This window comes from Sturnira hondurensis, unplaced genomic scaffold, assembly GCF_014824575.4.
Source record: "Sturnira hondurensis isolate 20B ecotype Veracruz unplaced genomic scaffold, ASM1482457v3 Scaffold0021143, whole genome shotgun sequence".
NCBI classification, from domain to species: domain Eukaryota; kingdom Metazoa; phylum Chordata; class Mammalia; order Chiroptera; family Phyllostomidae; genus Sturnira; species Sturnira hondurensis.
The window spans coordinates 11,514,055-11,523,133 of record NW_028093774.1 but is presented as its reverse complement, the minus strand read 5'-3'; the positions used below and the strand labels follow the sequence as shown (position 1 = coordinate 11,523,133).

The 9,079-nt window shown below is 35.6% G+C and overlaps 1 pseudogene; it reads right to left on the bottom strand.

The window, feature by feature from the left end:
* Positions 1 to 8,694: 8,694 nt before the first annotated feature.
* Positions 8,695 to 8,778, bottom strand: LOC118977029 (uncharacterized; annotated as a pseudogene).
* Between the last annotated feature and the right edge of the window lie 301 nt (positions 8,779 to 9,079).

Below are 9,079 nucleotides of genomic sequence, written 5' to 3'. Positions count from 1 at the left end.
TTGTTGTCAAATAAAGTGATAATGCTCTTTATTTTGTACATACAGTATAAATGTTGGTTTTATCTGATGTTCTTAGTCATATGTCCCTAGACTGTTTTGTGCATAAAAAATCATCACTCTTTTGACATTTTTAGAATGTTCAACACCAGGATCTCCAGAGATAAACTGGCAGAGTGAGATGAAGAATAAGCTAGGCTTTTATTTTTGGTTTGATTTTGTTTTGTTTGTTTATTTTTCATTATCAACGGCCCTAAGGTGATCTGAGGAATGGCATCAGTCAATAGCTTTGGACAAGAAATTTGGGATCAGACAGAATTGAGTTTTAACTCTTGCCTGTCTATTTACTAAAAATGAAGTTTTAGGAAAGTTATTGTACCTCACTACACACACTTCAGCACTTGTTGAATAAGGGTATGTTTTTTTTTTACTTGCTAGTTATATGAATTACATGAGATATACAGAAAAAATGCTAATCAAAATACTTAAGCATTTGATAAATGTTTTCTTTACAATAATGGTACAATTTTCTTTAATTGGATGGCTCTCGGAAATGTGATAAGACAGATGTTTGCTTATGGGTTTGATGTATCACTGTTGGCTCAAGGATCTTGAAGGTGATTAGGCTGATGGGATAAATTCTTCGGGTTTTTTTTTTGATATTACAGAAACTTACTTTTATTTGGTCATGGATGGAAGGTATTTTTTAGGAATATTCAATTAAAGTTTTTTTTAGTCAACATAGTCTTTTAATACATATTAAAATATCACTTATTTATCAGTTAAATAGATTATTTTCATTAAAGCCTATGTCATTTACTAGGTATGTCTAGGCACTATATTTTATTTCTTAAATCTGATGCTGTGGATTTCTTTTTTCATTATTTTTTAATTGTCATTCAAGTACAATTGCCTCCATTTTCCTCTTCCACTCCCCACACCCCAGCATAATACTTTATTTTTTAGTTTTTCTTAGGTCCCTCAAAGCTATTCTATATATTATTGCTATTTTCATTGTGATATTTATATGTTGTCTTCTAATATTTCTGCTTACTCATAATAAACTTGAGATGTCAAAATACAAAACTCATGAGAACAGGAAGTATAGAACTAAATACAGCATACAGAAGACAGGAGGCACGAATTCATGGCATCTATTTCTAGACCCATTACTGAGTTGCTATTTTGCATATAGATGAAGTCTTTAAATTGACTGAATGAATGGCTGTCTTTCAGACCAACTCTCCTCCTCATCAGATCTATTCTTCAGCTTACGAAGGCAGTTTTGAAGTTTCAGTGGTTGATTTTTTTTCGAAGTAGCTGCACTGACTGAGGTTTCAACTGTATCCCATGATAATTTTCTTCCCCAACAGTAATCTGGAAAGAGTTAAATTATACCATAGATGCTTAAGTGTACAATAAAACTTTGCTAGTTTCAAAGTACCAGAGAAGAGAGGCACGGATCTAACAAAACTCACTTTCTTTTTCCTAAGAGATTTGTGAGAAATTTACTTCACAGCTCCGAAGAGTAAAAAAGCATTAAAAAATAACATATTTATTTAAATTTGAAGCACTTGAAGGATAATTATATCACACTAGTATTTCACTTTCTATTAAACCTCTTTCTTATAAAAGTGAGCCCACACTTAGGAGTATTCAGAACAGTTGATGATGGTGAGTGACGTATGCTTGGAACTCATCATGGTGCAGCCGTGTGTTAGCAGTGGGAGAATGTTTCAGCTTAGGCAGATCGAGATGACCCAAATATTTTGTAAGACAGGTTTTAACCAAAGTACATTGAACAAATTATATCCTCCTATTCTAAATCTAAAATGGTTGACCCCAAATGCCTCAACAAACTGAAAGTGCATTGTCTCATTTTCAAACGGATGGACCATTTGAAATATATGTTGTGACTGCTGGCAGCAACTCACGCTGATCATTCTCCTGTCCCTAGGTAAGGAACCTCCTAAGCAAAAGTATTTTGTGCAGGATTCAGCTTAAGCAAGGTTGGCATAAAGTGACCCTAAAGTATGACCATATGGTAGTCATAATAGGAAATACGGTATAATGATATGATATATAATGAAATATCATATAATAGTACATAATCATTGGCTCTTACTAAAGCCCAGATATGGTACTATCAACATTTCATGTGTTGCTTAATTTTATGGTGTGGAGGAAAAAACATCACCATGTGAGACATTGGGTATTGCAGGAAGCATTCACCTTTAGTTTTCTTCTTCTTTTTTAAACAGATATCTTGAGATATAATTTACATATTATAGGATAAATCCACTTCAAGTAGAAGCAATTTTAGAAAAGATGGTTGGGAAAGACTTTTATTTCAGGTAAAAATCAGGAAGAGTCAGGGAAGAAGAGTTTAGCATATAAAAAGGACATCTTTGAGAAGAGTGTTTGTATTAAGAGTGAATAACAAGCCCACAGCTTGGCTGGAATGAAAAAAGCTATAAAAAGAATAACTTTGAGTTTTTAACTCTAGTTATTATGATCTGTACTTTGGAAGGCTTTTAGCAGGGTAGACTTACATTTCAAAAGGGCCACTGGACTTTTATCTAGAGGAACTGTTAACAAAGAAAAATTAGATGATTTTTGCCGTGATTTGAGGCAGAGACAATGGTGATTTGCAAGGAGCATAATACGTGTGAAAGGCCAGATTTGTGCCATATATTCATACTCAACTGTGAGTACTTTTGCATTCGTTAATAACTTCTGACCCAGCAAATGGAACTTCAATGAGCTCTGTGTGGTTCATCAGTGTTCTGGAACCTCATCCATTACTGACTTGGCTGTCTTGTCTTTTTCTTAAACTTGTTGTTTACTATGGAACAGAGCTTCTCAAATGTTACCATGCATCAGAATTCACTTTGTGCTTGTTAAAATGCAGATTGCAGAATCTTTCCTCCTGAGTTACAACTTCAGTAGTCTCTTCCAGAGCCTAAGAATTTGCCTATGTAACAAGTTCCTAAGTTTTAATGATGATATTGATCTGGGATCACACTTTGGGAATCAATGCTTTGAATTGGGATTTGAATTTTTTTTCTATAAGGAACGATAAGGCAAATAATTTTGACTTTGTGGGCCATAGATTCTCTGTCACAGCTACTCAAGTCATAGACAATATGTAATACATGTTAATGTATAAAACATAAGCATAAGTAAATGAATGAGCATGGCTTTGTTCCAGTAAAATGCATTTACATAACAGAGGCCATGCTCCTCTCTTCTCTACATCATTTGCTCTAATCGCCGCCACTATCTCCACCTGCCAGTTTTAATGTACATATTGAAATATACAAATATATTTACATATGTATGTGAATAACATTTTCTTTAGTATTATATCTGATATCATATGGAAAGGCAACTATTTTATAAGCTCTTGATATTTTATTTGAAAAATAGAAAGACTAAAAGTAAATTATGTTATAAACTATATTTTAGGTGTTCACTAGAGCAGGGCAACTAAGCCGCTGGGTTGTGACGCTGTATGTGGGGGTGGGGTCAATGTGGAACAATGGCATCTGGTCTGCCGTCTCCTGCCTCAGCCCCCACAGGTGCTGCAGTTGCCACTGTCACCGGGCCCGAGCGTTTCGTCCCACTGCACACGAATGTGCCACCGCTGTCAGCCCTCGCCCCCTGGGGCCCGCGTGGTCCGTCTCACTGTGCGCAAATGTGCGACCGCAGTCAGTCTGCCCCGCACCCTGACTGGGTCCGGACTGCCTGCGTGCCTAGGTCGGGGGATCTGTCCTGCCCAACCCAGCTCCGCTGCTGGCTCCGCCCCTCTTACCGTCCCCATTGAACGGTTAGTGGTTGTCGGACTTCCGTATAATTCAATTTTCTGTTTTTTGGCTGTGTCTTTGTTCTCCAAACCTTTGTTGTATTCAAACTTCGTTGTGAGAGAAGGCACAGTGTTTCCACCTATGCCTCCATCTTGGCCTTAGGGCTCCGATCCTGCTACGGAACAGGAATGAACAGCCTGAAAGATGGCGCAAGAAGAACTCAAAGTCCCAGAGCCGATAACTCTAAGCGACCAAGAGATTGCTAGCCTCTCAGAAGCACAATTCAAAACACTGTTTATCAGGATGCTAACAGAACTGGTTGATTATAGTCACAAATTAGAGGAACATATGAAGGCTAAACTAATTGAAATGAAGGGAGATGTCCAGGAAACCAATAGCGATGGAAAGGAAACTGGGACTCAAATCAATGGAATGGACCAGAAGGAAGAATGAAAAATCCAACCAGAAAGGAATGAAGAAATGAGAATTCAAAAAAAATGAGGAGAGGCTTAGGAACCTCCAGGACATCTTTAAATGTTCCAACATCTGGATTATAGGGGTACCAGAAGGGGAAAAGAAACAGCCACGAGTGGAAAACGTATTTGAACAAATAATAAAGGAGAACTTCCCCAGTCTGGCAAAGGACATAGACTTCCAGGAAATCCAGGAACCTCAGAGAGTCCCAAAGAAGTTGGACCCAAGAAGGAACACACCAAGGCACATCATAATTACATTAGCCAAGACTAAAATGAAGGAGGGAATCCTAGAGGCAGCAAGAGATAAGGGGACAGTCACCTACAGAGGAGTGCCCATCAGACTGTCAGCAGATTTCTCAAAAGAGACCTTACAGGCAAGAAGGGGCTGGAAAGAAGTATTCCAAGTCATGGAATCCAAAGACCTACAGCCAAGATTGCTTTATCCAGCAAAACTTTCATTTAGAATGGAAGGACAGATAAAGTGCTTCTCAGATAAGGTCAAGTTCAAGGAGTTCATCATCACCAAGCCCTTATTATATGAAATGCTAAAGGGACTTATATAAGAAAAAGAAGATGAAAAATGTTAACAGTGAAAGGACAGCAAACTCAGTTATTAACAACCACACCTAAAACAAAAGCAAACCAAGAGGACAGCTAGATCAGGAGTGGAACCATAGAAATGAAGAACACATGGAGGGTTAGCAACAGGGGAGTAGGAGGAGGAGAAGGGGGGAGAAGGCACAGAAAATAGCATAGAGGGTAGGTAGAAAATAGATGGGGGGCAATAATAGTGGGGGAAATATAGAATCTAAAGAACTTGAGACACATGGTTATAAACTAAGGGGAGGAGAATGGTGGGGGAGGGAGTGTGCGGGTGGAGGGGAATGAAGGGGGGAATAGAACAACTGTAATGGTATAATCAATTAAATATATTAAAAAAATAAAGAAATAAACTTAATTTTAATTGTGCACAGCCAAAATGCATTGCTGAGGTTACCTGTTCTGTAATAACAATTTTCTATTTTAATCATTCTCTTTTCTTAAAAATATGTCCATTATAATGTACAAAAATGGGAAAGGGAGAAGGATATTAAATAAAACTAATATCTACCATTTTGGCCAACTTGTAATTATAAATATAATAAGATAAATAATGGAAAATATTTATAGTTGCTGAAATGAGTGTGACTTCTCAGTTTTTCAGATATTTTTTTCAAGAATGCAAAGAAAATCATCATCTATAGTGATTTTCAGTAAGACTGGTGATAGTTTGGAAGATTTTTTCTATTTGCAAATCTGTGATATATGTGTCTCAGAGCTGCCTTGTTTCAAAGTCATGCATACAACTAAAATAGTAAGACAGGCCACATCACAGGTGTGCTAATTTAACAAACACTTTATTGTTGCACACAGTGTGTGTTTGCTCAGCATTTTATCTGGTTTTTGTTATTTTTTTTTTGTTTTTGTTTTTGTTTAGAAAGAGAGTATAATTACCTGATTTTTTTCTTCATGTTTTAAGGTGCGAATGTTACGACTTTCTCATTTGTCTTGCACATACATCTTGTGTAACTACCATTACAAGTCAAAGAAAACAAAATAATTTAAGTAAGATGACATCATACGTGTGAGAGCCAGTTCACTAATTCAAGTCCATGGACTCTGAATTCATCCTTTAACTGTGCTAGTTTCATGGGTACAAAAGACTGAGAATGCAGTGTGGCTTTTCCAATGTAATGTCTCCCATGGGTCATAAAATACTTGAATATAGAATGTGGGCCATAATATCAGAATGTGATTTTCAGGAAAAAATGTATTTAAAACATGTATTTAACTACAAGACACATACAGAAAAGCAATAAAGCTAAGGCACAACCCCATGGATTGTTACAGTGACCTCAGCAGTACAGTCATTCAGGACTTGGAGCATTGCCAACACCCAGACAACCTCAGTCTCTGTCTCCCAAGTGCTGTACCCATACTTCTGGCTTGAGTGATGAGGTGGATCACAATGGTGACATTTTCTCAGATGGGAAGCTTACAAGAGGAAGTTCTTCTGAGAAAGGATAATTATTTCTATTATTTAAAATATATCAGTAGGTCAAAAATTTACCTTTTCTCTATATCAATAATTGAGGTAATATTATAGCATGAATCAGTCAATAAAGAGGCATTTATGGAACACATTGCGGATTATTGCAAAGTAATGATAGGGGCAGTAAAAATAAATGAGTGTTTCTGGCTCAATGAGATTAAAAAATCCAGTGGACAAAATAAGATCTAATAAACATATAGGAAGATACCATCCCAGGTCTTTGCTAATTGTCCTTGCTAATTGAGTAGCCTAGATTGTCTGAGACTATATATTCCAGGATGAAGTTCAAAGAAGGGACCTTCTGAGATTCCGGTAGGTAATTCATTGGTTATTTCATTCAACACCTATTTCTTGAGCAGCTGCTGTGTTCCAAATTCTTTTTGAATCGAACTGGGAAATACTAAGAGAAGACCGGAGAATCGTATGGCTCTGAAGCACTTCAGTGACAAAGTGATTGTTTTGAGGGATTAAACTAATACCCAGATTAGCAGGCTTTTGACATTTTTCAAAAGTTTATTAGAACTCAATATATTTCAGTCTTATGTCGTGTTCATTATAAATACATAGATCATTAAAATATTTTCTTAAAGAAAAACGGAACAAAGAAATTCATTACATATTGATTCGTGTTAACAGAGCTCAAGTATTTTCTGAGAGGAGAAATTGCTTTTCAAATCATTATGTGTACCAAGTAAGGAATACGTAACTAATTATTCTGACTGCTATATAAATTCTAAGGAGATTTTATACAGTTGCATGAATAATAATATGTATATGTATATTTAGTATTTGACATTTTAATCAAGTTGTTTAAAGATACAGAATTATTCTTTAATTCTAAGTCATTTTGAATATTACCCTATGTAAATAAAATTTGACAGAAAAATTCTTTGAACAGAAGAAATAAGAATGGAACCACTCAGAAATTTCCCCCAAAATAAAGAGAAGTGATTTACCTAAATCACAGAAGTTGGCACAACGCACCTATCAGAGTATGTTGCCTTTAATCTGGCTACAGGAAAGATCATTTTTCAAAATGTTGTTGTGTTTCCTTAATCTGTCTGATTTAATTGTTTTTAATAGATTGCACCCAAATGCCTCTCACTGTGCTATATAATCTTACCCCCTTACTTGTTCAGACTTAGTGCTGATTGGATCCCCCTGGTGAATGATTGAGGCTGATAGGTTTATCTGTCATCAATAAATACAAGTTAGGTAGCTTTCACTAGCACAGCTAATCTTTGTGAAGGTTAATTTTAGATTTTTTTTTCAGAAGGAGAGGAATTTAGATGAACCGAAAGAGAGAATATAGCATGCTTATTTATTTATTTATGTATTGTGGGTGCTATTTTTTATTTTTTACTAAATTCATCGGGATGGCATTGGTTAATATGATTATTTGGATCTCCTAACTGCCAAATATGAAAGGCAAGATAGTTCTTTAAAGACTGCAATTTGATAAGCACAGGGGCCACGTCACGTGCCCTTTCCGGGTCCGTAAGGAAGCAAACACGCTGCATCCCTGAGGCTTCCTGTTGAATCTCTTTCCATCCTAAGCAACTGCCTCAATATATACAAAATGTATATTAAATGACATAAAAATGGTCTATGACTACATACTAGGTAAAAATTTAGTTTACAATACATTACGTGGAATGTGAGAACGATTCTGTACAGGAATTGCTATGTACATTTAGACACAAAAGAAGGGCAACCAAAAGCAAGATTCTCAAGAAATACACTGAACAGAATTACTAGTCATCATTTCTATGCAATGATGTTATGGGTGACTTTATTTTTTAATTACAGTCAATAAATTAACAACTGTTTATTTTTCTGTAATAAATATACCTCAATTTCATAATTTCAAATGATAAAAACTTATTGAATTTCTTCTCAACAGTATCATCTTGTGACTATATACTAGATTTGGCCAACTTCCCAGAATTTAAACAACGAGGTAAAGTTTTGAAATCAAAGCACCAACACAGATCTTGAATTAGCCATTAAAGTAAATGGCTAAAAAATAAATTCCTTAATTATTAATTAACCTTGCTCTGCAAAGAATGCACAACGCAAATTAGTGCTCAAATAGCCTCATTAGCTATCACAGTGCCATTAGTTAATTTTAGCATCTAGCGATACCTATAAAGCAGATGGGTTCTATGATGTACATTCCATTCATTGTGGTGATTTGTGGACATAAATACCCACAATGCAGCATTTTGTCAATAATCAGTGATTTATACACCCTCCCTTCCTTTTCTTTTTGTATATCAAAGGACAGATCCAATGCCACTTCTCCATGAATATACTCTTTAATTCAAATTTATCTCCTCTAATTTCTATGAGAAAAAAATTCTTACTATTAACGAACTATAGAAATGATCCCTGAAAGTATAGTCTTAAAAAATTCTTACTATTTTTTGAGACTGTCAGTTGCCTTTTCACTTATTTACTTCATTTCTTCCACAGGACTACAAGCTCATTAAGAGAAAAATCTACTTTTTTATAACATTTATGACATAATATTATGCTTTTCATATGATAAATTTAAATATTTATGGAAGACAGAAGCAATTAAGACTTGGTCCCAAACAGTTTAAGACCAAGTAGTAGCCTGACTAATTAGCAGAGTGACCTTGGACTATTTTTGAAACTCTGTGCAGCAGTTTTCTTACCTGTGAATTAACATAGCAGCTTTGGAG